General features: G+C 41.6%; 2 long non-coding RNA genes across 2 annotated transcripts; both read left to right on the top strand.

Moving 5' to 3' along the window:
- The first annotated feature begins 259 nt into the window (after positions 1 to 259).
- Positions 260 to 2837, top strand: LOC146209503 (uncharacterized). The gene is made up of 3 exons (XR_014703446.1): positions 260 to 481; positions 1110 to 1269; positions 2607 to 2837. It is a non-coding gene; the product is annotated as an uncharacterized LOC146209503 (long non-coding RNA).
- A 1874-nt stretch (positions 2838 to 4711) lies between these two features.
- Positions 4712 to 9502, top strand: LOC146209502 (uncharacterized). The gene is made up of 3 exons (XR_014703445.1): positions 4712 to 4865; positions 5120 to 5310; positions 9311 to 9502. It is a non-coding gene; the product is annotated as an uncharacterized LOC146209502 (long non-coding RNA).
- The last annotated feature ends 6355 nt before the right edge of the window (positions 9503 to 15857 follow it).

Raw genomic sequence — 15857 nt, 5'->3', positions numbered from 1 at the left:
AGTATGCTTGTTAGGTTCGGTAGCTACCATATGCTGGCACCACTCTTCTCTACTTGCAAGACTGATGCTTATGGCTATACGGAATAGGAGCGTGGAACCCATCAAATTATGGAAACTTCTTAGTTGTAAAAAGAAAAGGTACACCAGTCACCACCGTTTTATTTTTGTTGAAATGCTTAGCATCTGTAGTATGGAATAGAGAGCTACATCATTGGAGTTAAATCTGCAGGTGACTGTCAGAATATCCGCAGCTGTATTGTTTGCCGCGTATATGTTCCTAGAAACCAAAGGATTCGGTGCATCGGCTGAGTAAAGAAACATGGCTATAAAGTTAGTCAGTTATCACTGTTTTGGAGCACTATAAGCTGTTCTTGTTCGTTACCACATGAATTTGATTTTACTCCCGTCTCTTATCAGGAAGGCATGAGCATTACATCCAGGATCTCCGATTTGCCGTCCACGCCAGTTATATTTGTACTCGGTAAGCTTGATGATGGTATTTATTATCATGCTTTGTACATATGGCTGCGGCAGCAGATTGTGTGGTTGGACTAATTGTAGTGATCCATGCCTTTTCCTGGATTGCTTAGCTCTTCATTCACAAAAAGGCTAACTAATCAAATTAAATTACGGTTTAAATTTTGGGAAGCTGTCTTCATAGGTTACGAGATATTGTCATATATCTAACCAATGAGTATGAGTATATGTTCTTGTAAACTGTAGATATGCGAGCATTATACAAGATCACTATGTGTTCTTATTTCAGTCAAAATGACCATTTGAAGGCATAGACTTCCGAAAAAGAATGGGACAAAGTTGCCACTTCGAGTATTCAAACAATGATTGCTATATAATTTTGCGCGACAGGCACATCTTTCTTTTTTTTTTTTTTGTTACTAGCATTTTTTATGGCTTACAATACTGAAGTCAATATTTATGTTATTAAAAATTAACCAAAAAATTGTCTTCATTTCTTTTTGCAAATTACCTGCTCCTTTCATATTGACAGCACCAGTGCGCATGATGCCTTCACTTTTTAGGCTACTTTAAATAAAGCACTGGCACTGTGTTGCATTAGAAGCAAAACAAAAATGTTTATTCTATTTCAGGTACCATATATGGAAAGCAGTGCGTGTTTTGTGAACAGGAGGCTGTATTTATAGAGCCAGCATCATTCAGTGAGGTAGATTGCCTGCTTTTCGTGCTGTAATAAGTCCTGAATCTTGAGTATGCAGAGCCAGCGGCAACGACGCTGGAATTTATCCAGAGGTGAGGCTCTTATCATTTTTTTTTTCTGGTTGTATCGTATATATGGGATGAATGTCATTTCTCCATTTAACACTTGATTCTTCGTTTATTGTACTTGTTGAGGCGAAGCATTTCAGGATAGTGCCTTTAAAGGACCATTTGAAAATATCTTTCCTCCTGGCCTTACTTTTCTTGTTGCTTTTAGAACTGGTTTACAATTATGTGCTGTATATACTAATGCATGTAACGCTACTTTTCTAGTGTTGTTTCCAGTACTCAACTTTTTCATTCAGAAAATAGTATTCCCTATCTTGTCAAATTCAGCAGTGGTGCAGGCAAGAAAACATAATTTCTGTGCACTTCTATGAGCTGGCTTACTACTAGCTTGCCTGCTCTATTGTAAACCGGGTGCTGAGGCTCCTATGGACGAGCCCACCGAGGGTGAATGCAGACGGTGTACAAAGCGATAGGCTATGAATAATGCACGCACCAGTGATTTGGCTCAGCTAACTTGCCACTTAGGACGCTCACCCTTATCGATCTGTGGAAAGTGCGTCCTTCAGCAATTCCGTCTTCACACAGCAGCCAAACTTTATTTGTACAAACACTCTTCCATGTCACAGTGCCCTAGCTGTTCACATATATAAGCAGATATAGAACATTGCCTCACACAACGCAGACTTCTAGTCTCCCACTTATTATTTGCCTCGAACCCCACCATGGCTCATTTTGCTTGCCTCGCGGGACTAGGCCGCACAACGTGCCCTTGTCACTTTCGTCAATAGCCTTCTAAACACCTAGCCCAAGGGCTTTTTAATAGACACGTTACTGACATGCACCGATGTGATGGCCAGATCTGTTCCTTACTGTAAGAAAAATTACGAAATATTTTTGCACATAATTTAAGCTCTATTAGTGTGCAACCTCTCGTAGCTCCAACAAAATATACACCTGTGACTTTGTGCGCGTTTGCAATTCCCTTTTGTTGGGGGTATTGCAGAATACGTGAATCTATGCCACAGTACATTACGATTTTATTTACTTATATCCAGAGATATATAAATAACTAAAATAATTTTTACAGGTTGTTTAGCCACTATTTCACCTTTTTCTGCAGCCGAAGTTTTTGGAATAGTAAGCAATCAGCGATACACATCAGTGTTCGAGAATTGCATGAATGTTAAATAGTTGCGCTGAAAACGTTTGTTCGCCTTTGAATATTCTAGCAGAACTACTTAGCCAACTATTCAGTGTTTCATACGGTTTATGAAATACTAAGCAACAAACATAACAAGCATGTTACAATGTATTCTTTGGTAAGACAAACATAACTAAAACAAGTCATTTCTGTTTTACAGGCAAATATTTTTCATCTGTCCCTTGTCAGGGAGCAAGTGGCGAGGCGGAAAGAAGTCACTCACCAGCGTCCATTCGACAGTTATGAAGTTGGCGCAGAAGCTTCGTTCCATCTCCTGATACACTAACACTAAGCATGTATGTCAATTTTCTCATGGTTGTTCTTGACTGCATGCCTTCATGGCTCTCTTGATCTTTTTTGATGAATTCTTGCTACGTTAAAAACAACTGATGCCTCCTCATTTAAATACATATATATGTGTTTTTAACCATGATCCTGGAAACAGTGTAATATTTGAAAATTCTGCGTTTCCGCATCACTTAAGCTTTTTTCCCATTTCATCTCCTCGAAACAACTGCGCGAAGCATGACTTGAGGAACTAAGCGAATTTTCGTCCGGGTTACATGCAAGCAAGTGCGTGGACTTATTTACTGGCTGCGATATGAACAACATTTGCGCCGAAAATAGAGAAGCCGTGCATAACAGGTGTGTGTGCCACCAACGCACGACAGAACACTACCGGCAGCCATTTGCGCAGTTTTTTGACTGCGCAGCGCGCCGCAATCAATTAGTAACCGAATACTACGCGCTCAGCTTTATACATATATTTTGGACAGCGTCTTTTCTGCGCGCAGGAAGCCATGTTCGCTCAGTTTTTGGATTTTGTTAAGAGTTAGGGCAGTTTTTTGTTTTCAAATGTACAGACGATGCTTTGAAAACTGTCCGTGCGATCTGTGCAAGCGAATTTTACAGTGGGGCAGACGTTATGTGCGTGATGCCGCTTGACGATTAGGCTATAATTAAGTCATAATGAACCTCCACTTTTATAATGGTTTATATCATGTTGAGGATTTGAAAGCCGTTAACCCTTTTCAAAATTTTCTTAATCGACGCCCCCCTTCTGAGAACGCACCTTCAGGTGAAGGCGCGCTGTCAGGAAGCGGCGACAATAGGAGACCGGTTTCGCAGACGCGCTTCGAAGGCTGAGGAAAATAACAAAACAAGCAAAAAGGCGCATCAGCCGTGTGTGCACTGCGCCCCTGTCACTGGAAAGTAAACAACGTGCATGTGGGACACATTGTGCAAAAAATTGACGGCCGGTACGAGGCGGCCATATCGTCCGAGATATATAGCTCGCGAAGCGCTCGATCACGGCGCGCACTTTAAATGGGACAGGACGTCAGGTCCGCCTGTTCGGCAATTATAGCTCTTTGTGCCTCACGTACTGTATGCATGAAGTGCATGTCATAGCCATCGTACAAAAATTTTAAACCGAAGCAGCTATCCACGTATTCTAATTGTATAGGAAATCATTTGGGAGCAGAAAAGAGCAACTTAATAAGATGTGCATGGTTCTTTAATGAACAATATGTATAAATGGACGGTTGAATAGTTACAGTAATGGAGTATTGTGCTAATTCTTTACGGCCGTGACCGCAATAAATATTACTCATATTGCTCTTAGCTTTAAGCTCTGGCATTGACAACCCTATCCAAAGAACCGACTAGTAGTGACAGGTTCTTTACAGCTGTTGATGAAAATGTAGGTCATCATGCTATTATTGCAAGCATATTTGCTCCTTTTTGTACCTTTGTTTATTACAAGCAAAACCTAATTGTGTTCCCTATTCCTAGGGACGCTGCACCTCTTACAACACCCACTGTTCAGTCGCTTTCATTCAAGGTACAAAAAGGAGGAAATGAACATGCACTCATAGGATAGCCTGTCTTAACGTTAACAGCTGCAAATAACACGCCGCAGCAACCTTGGATGAGGTTTTCAATGGGGTTACCTGAGATGCCTAGCAATTTCTGCAATATTTATACCAACCGCTGCAGTGAAACAAAAAAAGATAACACTGCATCACTGTAACTGCTGCATGCACCTTTAAATGTGCCATAATTTTATTGCCTATTCTTATAGACGCAGGACCTCTTGCTATTGACTTTGTTCAGTAAGCAACCGTCTTTCATTGCTTCAATTTCTATCTCTCCATCACTTATTGTTGCTCCGGGTGTGATCATTTGATTTTATTGTTCAAATAATATTGTTTTATGATGTGTGAATTATTTAGCCTACACATACATGCTTTCATTTTTTTAGATGCGCATCGGAATGTTTTCTATGTAGAAATGGATCGATTGAGTTGTATCACTGGTGCGAAAACCGACAGTTCGGCATCCCCAGAAGATCTGTGTCCTGTGGCTGAAAGGGGAATAAAGAAGAGGATAATCAGCGGAAAAGCCTGCCTAACAAAAGGTAGCACTGCATCACTGTAACTGCTGCATGCACCTTTAAATGTGCCTTATTTTTATTGCCTATTCTTATAGACGGTGGACCTCTTGCTATTGGCTTTTTGCAGTAAGCAACCGCCTTTCATTGCTTCAATTCCTATCTCTCCACCACTTTCTTGTTGCTTCGAGTGTGATCATTTGATTTTATTGTTCAAATCATATTATTTTATCACGGGTGAATGATTTCGCCTAAACATACATGCTTTCATTTTTTTTTAGGTGCGCATCGAGAGTGTTTTCTACGTAGATATGGTTCGATTAAGTTGTATCACTGGTGCGAAAACCGGCAGTTCGGTACCCCCAGAAGATCTGTGTCCTGTGGGTGGCAAGGGTATACAGAAGAGGATATTCAGTGGAAAAGCCTGCCTAAAAACTTACAAAGATGACGCAAAAGCGAAATGCTGATCAGGGTGAGTGTCTGATTAGTTCTGTTATCCCACTTCACTTGCTACGTGACGTGACTATATATGAAGCACCTTAGTATATTTTGTGGTATACTCGCTGAAAATTGTCTAGACATTAAATTTTTCTTCGTTCAATTATTTTCAGTGACGCACGAATTGGAATAAAGCGAAGTCATCCACGCATATAATGCCCATAGACATTAGATGCGTGAATGAGTTCATTAATTGTGTTCCTATGTGAACATGCAATAGTTTGTCGAATATATTAATATGGTAAAAGTCGACTTTTTTACTGTTAACCGAAGTAATACATATGCTCCGTATCATAGCCTTATTTGCCTATAGTTTGTGACTGCTCTTTCTTAAATTGTATTCTGCAGAGTACACGTGTGTCATCCCGTACGCCTATTTAACTCGCGAACAATTTGCAATCGAATTCCTTTTGCGATGTTGTTTCAGCTACAAATAACGAATGACAGTTGTGACAATATAGGTAGCTTTAGGTACAACGTGTAGCGCGGAAATCTTTAATATATATGATGATATTTTCATTCACCGCATTGCCTATACCAGCCTGTTTGAAGCAACGAAATGAAAACGAATATGGATGTCTTTGGACAGGAACAGTAATCGTGGAGTCATGACCATTTTGTTTTAATTAAATTTCCCTATGTCGTGGGCTAATCTCTCGACACAAAGGAAAGACCCTTAGGTTTGCAAGATGCGGCGTAGTTTTCTCAGAAAAAAAAAAAAAAGCGCCTATCACTTAAGCTGGAAAACCCCGTTTTGGTCATTTCAAAATGTTGCACGTTTGGATGCCTGCTGCTTGCGCACTAAAACCTTGTCATCCATTGTTTTTTACTCACCACATTAACATAACTTTTATTTATATAAGAAGTATTGAAAACTTGTTTCATTGATGCAGTTGATTTAGTAAAATATCGCAAACTTTGCTTCAAGCGCAACGCGCTACAAAAATGTTTATTTTCAACCTTGCATACTGGCGTGATGCGTTACGTTGTTTGCACTAAAATATACTGTCTTTATTACGCAGGTTATATTGTTAATTTAAGGCAGAATCTGGAGATCTAAGCTGCTATGTGTGTTCTCTGTAACGCTGGAAAGCAATTTGCTTATGATTGCATTATAAAAAATTACACATTTAAAAACCATCTTCAAAAATATAGTATTGTTAGTTATGGTCAAAGCTGAAAAATGGAATAATATATTAATAGACTAGATTGAATACTACTGCACCTAGAAATAAAAAAGAATGAAAGACAGAGAAAAAGTGCAGCCTTCACTTGCGTTCTGCCATGAAATTGACAGAAATAGCGAATTAATACCATTTTAAGCTAGATTATGTTCTTGCTGACAAGCAGAAAAAGGATTTATTAGCGCTGACAAGGCTTTAAATTTTACTTACAGTAAAATGTAACTAAATTCAGCAAATACTAAATTGAAATTTTGATGCCTACTCTATAAGGGGGAGTCATATAAGCAAATCTATAGATTAAAAACAGGCATTTTTATATTTCTTATTTTACATTTTGCAGAATTCAATATATTTACTGACTAATATTAACAAAGTACTTTGCATTTTTTCCAGAGATTTCGATAAAAATCGATGTTGCGGCATTTTCTTCAGTCTTAATCAGTTTTCCTTATTTTACCATTTTTTTTTAATTTTGGCCGATTTAAATATTATATGTAGAACAAAACAAACCTAGAGCTTCAAGTTTTTCCAGAAATAAAGAATGGAACCTAGATAATGTAGACAAATAGTTTCAGGGCCAGGATAATATTGGATCTTGCAAGAATGCAAGCTGAATTTGGCCATTATCAGGACAAGCACTTGGTTTAATATTTATTGTTATATTTTTAAACAATATAACGCAACACTTTTTAGTCCGCGATATTGTTGAGGTACTGAAGATTCTTGAGAGGTATTTGAAGATCGAAGATGATCTTTTTTTTAATTGCAGCAAATTTACCCTTTACTGCTGTTTTCGAATTTTGGGCAATTTTGATGCGTTGTGCAGAACACACCTAGCGGTCTGGAGCTCCAAATATTGCCTGGAATTAAGAACATGCGTTAGGAAGTGGAAACATATTTAGTGCAACCGACCTAATGCATCACATTCCAGTATACAAGTTTAAAAATGCATATTTTTACAGCGCATCGCTCCTGAACCAAAGTTTGCGATTTTTTAATAACTCAACTGCAAAAACAAAACGGGTTCCTAATACTGTTTGTAAAACCTGCATATATTTAGTGAGTAAAAAATAGTAGATGACAAAATCATGGTATCCAAATTTGCAACATTTTGAAATGGCAAAAACAGCGTTCTCTACCTCTAAAGATATACCGTAATATTTTTTTTTTTGTTTTCGAAGAAACTACGCCGTATCTTGCAAAACTAAGGTTAATTCCTTTGTGTCTAGATATTTGCCCACCACATATAAAAAATTCATTTGAAACGAAAGATGGTCATGGGACCTCTATTATGTTTCTTATCAAGGCACCCATATACGCTGTGAGAAAGCCACTATCAAGGGCTTATTTTTAAAATTACATATTTCGAACGGTTGGGCCATCTAAGAAAATTTGAAAGCTAGGCACACCTTCGGTGTCGCCAGCCCTCATTTTCTGTTACAGCTGCACTTGCGAAGCTGAATTAATACGTTGAGTACTTTATTTTAGCCACGAATATTGGTGTCAATTTTAAAGAAAGACCGCAGTGACGCGATTCTCGTAATATTTGTAAGTGAAATCTCTAAAGCTTACAAATATACCTATATGTATGATCTCATGCAGGCTTTATTCAAGTTACATTACACCTGCTGTGATTGATAGCTTGAGCCAAGGGTTAGAAATAAACCATTAGAAACAGGCGATGGAAACCGATGACGCATTGCCGGCAGCCTCTTAGGACAGCACAGTAAATTTTTATTTTGTACGTAGGGAAGTGAGGTTATTCGCTCCAAGTACTAAATATTCACTTTAGACAATAAATACGACTTACAAAGTCGATGAGCACGTGCGGAAACCTCTGTTTCGATATTTGCGGTTAGAAACCTCATGTGTACCTTTTTTTTTCTATCTGCAGTGTTATGTACATACCGGTTATGTAGATACCGAAACCTTTACCAGCCCATTTGCACACCTCAATTGTGCTGCTCTCAACATGATTTTGAGCGGATGAAACAACCTGCCGCTATGATGGCTGGTCCCATGCATGAGTAAGGGTGATATGCTGGCGATGGTTGCCTCGCGTCAGCCCTTTGGCGCACATGAAGGCGCGAGTTACACTGAGCGCGCTGAACTTTGCAATGCGGATAATGACTACAAAGCGGTAAGGATACAAATGAGTGGAACATTATTTTTCAGCTGTAAAGTACAAATACGGTCTTGTTGAACGGTTGGGCTGGCGCGGACAAAGAAACCATAGGCAACTTATAGGTCTAACGCTACACAGGGCTGTCGAGCCAAACCAAGGCCTCAATTGTATTGTCTGGCAATCTGATTTTTGTATTTTCGGGGTTTCCTATTGTATCTGGGGAACGAAATGCAGACGTGATGGTTCTTTATTGCTAATAATGAAACGTGGTTTGTGCCGGTACTCTTCAAAGTAGCAACACCATTTATTGTGTAAGTCATTAATCAGTAATTTAGGTAAATAATGTCAATTAAGGATTCCAAACAAAACCTTTTCTGTGGCGCTCAAGGTTGCTTCAAGCAATATGTTTCTGGTTTCCTTCCCCTGCCTCGGAAATGTCTTTTTTATCCCTTGGATCAAATTTGCTTGGACAAGCAGTATATGTGTAAGAATGGTGCACCTCATATTTCAAATGACTTCAGATATCATCGGATGACTAGATCACTAAAGATACCACTGAAGGTCCTTATAATTGCTTGAGTGACAGCCTTTTATCATTTTAACAGGCTAGGAAACTCATATGAATACGGAATAAAGGCTGATATTTTCTTTCGTATATTTTCTAGGATGCCTGAGGAGAGGCAGCGTGTACCTGAGTGACGTCCTCTCCAGGAAGACCGCGGCAGCAATCAAGCGATGGCTCGTGACAGTGAAGTAATAGGACGGCGGGCACAACGAGCAGGGAAACGTGACATCTTCAACTCAGTCTAGAAGTTGAAAGCCAGAATAAATTGATGTGAAGTCTCACAAACTTAGTAAGCTGTAAGTGCCATTTTTTTATTAGCAGGGCTTTGAGCATGTTTCGAATATTTAAGAAAAACCAATAAAAGTGCTGTTTAAACCTACATTTGCCGATGCTCAGGCTTTTTTGAGCTACATACGTATGAGTTGCTTTTCACCTGCCCGGAGAACACCATTACTGATGCCACAAAGAGCCCGCTTGGAGGAGAAGATGCGCATCTCAAAATACTGCCGCAGCGCTAATTTTCCATGCACAATTGAACTGCAGACGTTTTAATGGGTACGCCATAGGCCATGGATGAGTAGACCACTAATTATACATGGATAAACCACCGGGAAGCGTGTACTGCCGATGTGGTTGGGCCATGTGTGGGTAAGCCATGGCCCATATGCATGACCCTAGCGCGGCAGTAGGCTGGCCAAGTCGGCCATACTCTTTGGCCCGAGGTGCACTGCCGACGGTGGATAAACCACCGGCCAGCGAGTACCGCAGAAGTGGTTGGGCCATGTGTGGGTAAGCCATGGCCCATTCATGACCCTAGCGCGGCAGTAGGCTGGTCAAGTCGGCAAGCCATGGCCCATGCATGACCCTAGCGCGGCAATAGGCTGGCCAAGTCGGCCGTACTCGTCGGCCCGAGGTCGATTGCTGTAGATAATGAACTACAGTCTACAATCTACAGTCAGTATCTGTAGATAATGAACTTTCATCCCCTTTACCTATTAGCTGTGGTGTCCCGCAAGGGAGCGTACTTGGACCCCTTTTGTTTAATACCTATATAAATGACATTGTAACTATAGATCCTTCTATTCATTTTGTAATTTACGCCGATGATAGCACATTACTTCTTTCAGGCCATAATCTCAATGATGTAATAGCGAAAGGTAACGACCTACTGGACAGATTATCTAGGTGGTCAGTGATGAATAAATTAAAGATAAATCCTACAAAATCGAAGGCTGTAATATTTCGCGCAAGAAATAAGCCGACAACACCAAACTGTGTACTGAAGTTTGAAAACCAACAAATAGAAATTGTTGAAGAACATAAATCCCTTGGTGTATATTTTTCATCTCATTTAAACTGGAATGCTCACGTTGAACATATCTGCAAAAAACTCTCTTCTGCCTGTGGGGCCCTCTCGCGATGTCGTGCAACTCTACCTATGAAGTGTAAACTACATGTTTATTACGCATTATTTTTTCTCACCTTAACTACTGTAGTTTAGTGTGGGCCACAATGACCAAGACAAACATAAATAAGCTTCTCGTATTGCAAAAGAAAATTGTTAGAATAATAGCTAATGTTGATTATGCGACCACCTCCAAATATGCATTCCAAGCTCATAGTATTATCCGTGTTGATCAGTTGTATAATTATAGGTTACTACAAATCATGTATTTTTCGAAGGCATCCGTTGCCGAATATTATTCTTCCTTAGCATCTTTGGAGACGCATCGTGCTAACATGCACACAAGAAGTACTAATGCATGGAATGTACCACGTTTTCGCACTGATTATAAATTACAAATGCTGTCTTACAACCTGCCCCATGTTTTAAACACTTATCAAAGTACAATAGGATACACAAAAGCCGAGCTGCGCAAATATTTTGTTGAAATGTGATTTTATGCTTCTGTTTGTAGATTGCTGAATGTTTGCCCACTTTACATTTTTCCGTTAAAAACTGCGCATTTCAACTGTTTTTCTCTTTGTGCCATTTACTTTAAAGCTTATTGTGAATTTCCGTGTGTGTTTTGTTATTTGAATGTGACTACTGTATATATGACAGATTTGGAGATTTCCTTCACCACTCGTCTGCTGCTGCTTGTAAGGGTTTCCTGGACACTGTCAAGCTGCGAAGGCAGCTTTTATCCGGGAAACCCTCCAGTTGAACCTGGAAATAAACTTATTATTGTATTGTATTGTATTGATCGGCCGTTCTTAGGCCATTGTCAATCCCCGACCTCAGGCTGAGGTAGGTGGCCTAGGTCGGCCCGGTGAGTTTCAGTCGGCCATATTGGCAAGGGCCGAGTGCGGGCCGACCATAGGCTTGCCGCTTGGGAGGTTCTTTGGTTTTATGTGGTCCTTTCCTGATTCCTTTATAAGGTATATCAATAATAGCTTGAGTTCAACTGGCACCAATCTGGATTCCCTTGAATCGTTTATAATAGTTATAGCTGATCTTGGGCTTCGTCGCTAAAGGTTTGGAGATCCTGCCATGTTACTCCGTCGTGTCCTGGGGCCGAGTTCGGTTTGCCGGACACTAGTGCTGCCAATAGCTAGCCAAATGTAAATGGTTTTTCAAGTTCCATCCCTGTGTTGTGAATCATTATTGCGGCAATGGTGGCGGGGTTATCTCAGAAGGATGCGGGAAGAACGTGTCGATCATCTTTTCCTCGAGTACAGCTGGGTTCTCGCTCAGGAACAGCTCTGCCATTCGTGGCGCGCTTTTCATTTTTTCCCCAGCTGGCTTTGTAGAATTCCCCACAGCTTTTCAAGACCGGGTTTGCGGCCGAGCGTGGCACAAGGGCTGTGCCATGCATCTGTTTCGAGCTGTTGTTGGTACTACTTGATGAGTGGATACTGGCGCTTAAGGCTCATGAGATCCCTTTTATATATGTATTTCTGCGTAAAGATATTGACCTTTCGCCACAAGTTGGTAAGGTGCCTACGCATGTGTGTGGAAGTGTCGTCACATATTATTGTATCTCGTGACCATGGTCGAGCATCCGCAACCATGGCAGCGAATTGCGCGATGTCCATGAAGTTGCCGCCAGTGGCTGCCCGAAACTTTTCCCAGTCGATGACAACCATCCGCCTTTTTCTCGAATCTTTTTTCGGTTAAGAGTGATGGGTAACTGGTCGCTTCCCCATGCTGTCTGTTCGACTTCCCATTACCTGATTAGTCCTGGTGTGGCCAACGTCAGATCGGGTGTCGTATCTCGTGGGGCGTGTAGTCCTGTCCGATTTGGTGTGTCCGGGGTGTTACTTATACATATTTCTACAGTGTCGTGCAGCACGCGTCCCCTTGGGTAAGCTATGGCATAGCCCCAGGTCGGGTGCTTAGCATTGAAGTCTCCTCCCATAAGATGGGGAGGCTTCCTGCCAGGGCCAGGACCTTGTCGAGCCACTCGTATGAGTCGATGTTGACTGCCAGTAAGAGACCTATAATACACGGAGACTGTCACCATAGGCCGCTGCCCACGAGGACATATTTTAACTGCGATTACTTCTCTGAACTTATTACTTAGATCAGGATTTTGTAATTCGGTTTCTGTACATTCATTTCTCCCCCTCAGGGGCACCTTGTGTAATGAGGTGTTGGTGCTTGCACCTCCACCGACCCCGACCCTGAGCCCCCATACCGAAGCTTTAATCCGTACCGTGGAGATAGTTTGAAATGTGAAGGGAAGAAACCATAACTGTGGCGGTCGAGGTCGTGGTCAAGCCTCGGCCGACCGGCTCCCGGCCTGTCTGCCAGGTAAAGGATATCTTCTGCCGAGGAAGAAGAGCTCTTTGGTGCCCTATATCCATGGCTTCACCTATAACATGATGAAGATTGGCAAGAAGTATGGGGTTCATATAATTCCTACGGCTCCCAACAACGCCAGAAGTATGTGTGCGCGTGTAAATGGGGATTACAATCGATCCTGATGCAAAACAACGCATCGAACAAGATACTCTGAGTGCATCTAAGGGGTTGTCTATCGCATACCCTTGTCCTGTGGGGAGAATGATATCGGCCAGACCGGAAGATGCATAAATGATAGGATTAGAGAACATGCCCCTACAATATTGGATAACCTCGGGACTGACCTTGCGATACACTGCAAGGACTGTACTCTTCGTGAAAAAGGAATGTCTTCAACGGAACTTAATAAAGTAGCAGTTTTGAGGAAGAACAAGGATAGAATAACGAAACAGATTTTGGAACCTTGGGAGATATGGTTAGCTGGTGAAGAGTGCTTAAGCATGACTTGGGTTCTCCTGGCGAAGAGGGAGAAATACTTTTCAGATCATTGGGAGGACCGTAAAATAAGAAGTGCTGTGTGTCCTTAGAAGTGGAGAAGGAAGAGGAGGGTGGTGTTAGATTTAATCAGTTGCCTGTGCAGCATTGTCCTTGTTTATGCGTATGTATGTAATTTGTGCCTCTCCTGTGTTTTGTCGCCTACTCTGCTGCGTGGTGCATCATGTCGAGAACTCTTAAAAATCTGGATGACGTATATGAAATACTCGCCGAACACTAACCAAACATAGTTCGTCTGCAAGAAAAGCATTTGAAACCAACAGACACAAGTGTTTCTCAAGCAGTATCCTGTATTCAGGAAAGATAGTCAAGGCAGTACTCACCCCGCCGGTGGCGTTGCCATTATATCACATAAGTCAACCGCTTGCCGAAATATCTCACATAACACAGGCAGTGGCAATACAAGCCTTAATGTTCGATAAAACAACAACAGTATGTTCGCTGTATATTCCTCCAGATCATAGCCTATGAAACAAAAATTTTGAAAAGCTGATTGACCAACTTCCAGAATCATGGCTGCTGGTAGGAGCCTTTAATTCCCACCACCCATTATTGGGATGTACAAGAGCGGACTTCAGTGGTGCACTAATTGAAAAGTTCTTGTTGTCTTCAGGATCATGTTTGTTCAACTCAAAACTGCCAACATACTACAGCTCAGCTCATAATATGAACGCTGCCATTGATTTAGCCATTGGCTCTCCGATGCTCTTGGCAGCTACTAAGTGGGTTGTTATTGACAATCTATATGGAAGGCGTCCATTTTCCCATCTCTGTGAAGTACACAGGAAAAAAATGTAAATATGTCTAGTCAAAGGAAATTTAAAGAATATGCGGCCAACTGGGAGATGTTCAAGGAACACACAGCACTACCCTGCTCATCAGTTACTGCCTTAAGCGTTGATGAATCTCAACGCTTGATCACGCTGCACATTATAGATGCTGCAGAAAACTACATTCCACAAACATCAAGTCAGCCACAAAACAAACGAAGGCCCTGGTGGAATGCAAAATGTAAGACGCCGTGAAACACAAAATTGGGCTTGGTCGAAGTTACGCCGATACCCCACGGCTGAAAACCTAATAGGATTTAAGCGCGAAAAGGCAAATGGGTGGCGTGTTCGACGCATCTCTAAGCGATAAATCTGGTCACCAATTATTTCTTATGTGAACTCTTATTCCAATGCACACAAAGTATACAACAGGATAAGTGCATTCAAAGGATATAGCACTCTCCCAACACCCCTTGTCAGCACTAGAGGTGACTCTCTTGAACATCAAGCAGACACACTAGGGCAACACTTTGAATACATATTCAGCCCAGCACACTATACAGATTCCTTTTTGCGGCCAAGGTAACAGAGGAGAGGAAGCCTTTATGTGATAAAAGACCATGCACAGGAGGGTACAATAGCGCTTTCACCATGCAGGAGATGAAGATTGCACTAGGCACATGTGGGAACACAGCACCAATTCCTGACAGGATCACATGTGAAATGCTCAGGCACCTGCATGTCGACACGCTTGAAACCCTACTTTGCCTGTATAATACAATATGGGCCACAGGACGCTTTCCTAAAGTATGGCAGGAAGCGATCATTATCCCGATATTAAAACCCGCAAAAGAACTCACTCTTGCTGCAAGTAATCGGCCTATTGCTCTAACCAGGTGTTTATGCAAGCTTTTTGAAAAAATTGGTAAATCGTCGCCTTCTACATTTCCTTGCGTACAATGGTCTTCTTCCTCAAAACCAAGCTGGTTTTAGAGCTGGACGGTCAACAGCTGATCAGTTCATTGCATTTGAGTCATATGTAAGGGCTGCTTCGTACAAAAACAATAGTGTTTATCTGTCTTTTTCGAACTTGAAAAAGCATATGATACCACTTGGCGCTATGGTATTATTCACCACCTCTTTTCTCTTGGTATCACAGGGAACATGCTGAATACAATACGAAGTTACTTGTATGAACGGACCTTCAAAGTTCGTGTTGGCAATGCATACTCAAAGCAGTACATACAGGAAAAATGTGTCTCTCAAGGTAGTGTTCTCAGTTGGACACTTTTCATAGTCAAAATGAACTTCTGTCACGAAATCGGCGCACATTTTTATCAAGCCGGCACGGCGCGAGGCCAGCGCGGCGTCGCGTGCAAAGCTCGAGAAAAACCTCCTTCCCCGCGCGAGAGAGCGCGTAGCTTTGTACGCGTCGCCGTCGCCCTCTTTGTCATCACCCGGCGATGGCGCGCACTCATCAGTCTGGAATACGCCAGAAAAATCGAGAATCTTCTATGGGACCTAGCCAATGACGACGCGCGGCTCCACGGGAGGAGGAGAGAGCGCTATAACCA

Source organism: Amblyomma maculatum, chromosome 1, assembly GCF_055883805.1.
Source record: "Amblyomma maculatum isolate TAMU_Amacu chromosome 1, ASM5588380v1, whole genome shotgun sequence".
Lineage (NCBI taxonomy): Eukaryota > Metazoa > Arthropoda > Arachnida > Ixodida > Ixodidae > Amblyomma > Amblyomma maculatum.
Note: the sequence above shows the minus strand (reverse complement) of the source record. Positions and strands in the feature narration are given on the sequence as shown.